Genomic DNA, 1,458 nt, shown 5'->3' on the forward strand with positions numbered 1-1,458 from the left:
TATACATGTAGACCACTTATTATTTTAAAAATATTTTATAGCAAATATGGATTTCGAAATTTCATTAGAGTATCGAAAAAAAAATTAAAAGAGTAGGAAAAATTAATTAGAAAAAATCTGACTAGAGAGGTGTGGAGAAGAAATCATGATATATTTAGGAGAGATTTTATTTCATATGTGCAAGAGATCAATTTTTTGAATCAAAGTTTAGACATGTTTGGTGTTTGTTCGTCTAAGCAAGAAGTTGGACTTTAGGCTAAATAATGAAGACCAACATATGAACCAGTATAAATTATGAAATATCAGGTGAACGTATTTTTTTATTTGGATCGAAAAATTTAATTACGTTTATTGCTTAAGAAATGAGATCAAAAGTGTATTCTGACGCGTTAAAACGCTTTTCGTTACGTACATTATGTGCACTACGATAAGTGAAGATGCTTAAAAAAATATAACATTCTATTAATTGACCCTCCTCTATCTTTAATTTAGGTTAGCATGTCACGCTTGCTATTATTTTTTGGTGGAGAGCTGCGTATCGGGGATGAGTTTACAGCCACATATATTGGTGGGCAAAATCGGCCAATCATTGTTGATTATGACATATCACTTACTATGCTAAAAGAGAGAATAATGGGTGCACTTAGGATAAATCCTACAACAAATACTGTCAGCCTAACATGTCGCCTTCGTAGTAATGGTGGCTACCGTGCTACACATGTCACTGATGATGAGGTTTGTGAGTTTATGTTATTGGAGGCTAGAATTGATCCTGTCATTGTGTAGGTCGAGGCCGAACAAATTAATAATGGTGATGTTGCTGGTCCGTCAACGGCGGTACAAACGTAAATTTATTGAAATTTATTATGGTACTATTTGGATTTTGAATTCCGTTTTAGCAAAATTGAAGCATAACTAAATATTTTCTTTTACCAGTCAAAACCTATGGTACGAGAGAGAAGTAAATGCATCAGATATGCAAAATAATTTTCAAGGCCAACTCAGTTTGTCGGGGCAACCTAATTTCATGCCAAAACATTTTCGTCCACATCGCAGTGTAATCGAACGTCCATTTATGGTTAGACAAAGTAATAGTACATTTGAAGAAAACCTAGTATCGTCGTCGTACGTGCCTCAGTCAGAACAAACTGAAAATGTTTGGTTAGATGGAGGTATGATGGATGATAATGACGTAGGTTCATACGAAACCATGGATAGTGATAGTGCTGATTCAGGAGATGAATGTAGTGAACCAGAAACAAATTTAAATGGATCAATGAATAATAATTCGAATGATGAAAATATTGGTGTTGAGCTCATTGAAGATCATGCAAGACGAAATGAAGCTGGAGTAGAATCGATGGAGGCAAACAACAACTACAAGGAAACAATTGAAACATCCGAACAATGGGATCGTAATGATCAGTGTGATCCTCCTGTCCCCAATATTGTCAGCTC

The sequence above is a fragment of the Dendrobium catenatum genome, unplaced genomic scaffold (assembly GCF_001605985.2).
Source record: "Dendrobium catenatum unplaced genomic scaffold, ASM160598v2 fragScaff_scaffold_308, whole genome shotgun sequence".
In the NCBI taxonomy this organism is placed as follows: Eukaryota; Viridiplantae; Streptophyta; class Magnoliopsida; order Asparagales; family Orchidaceae; genus Dendrobium; species Dendrobium catenatum.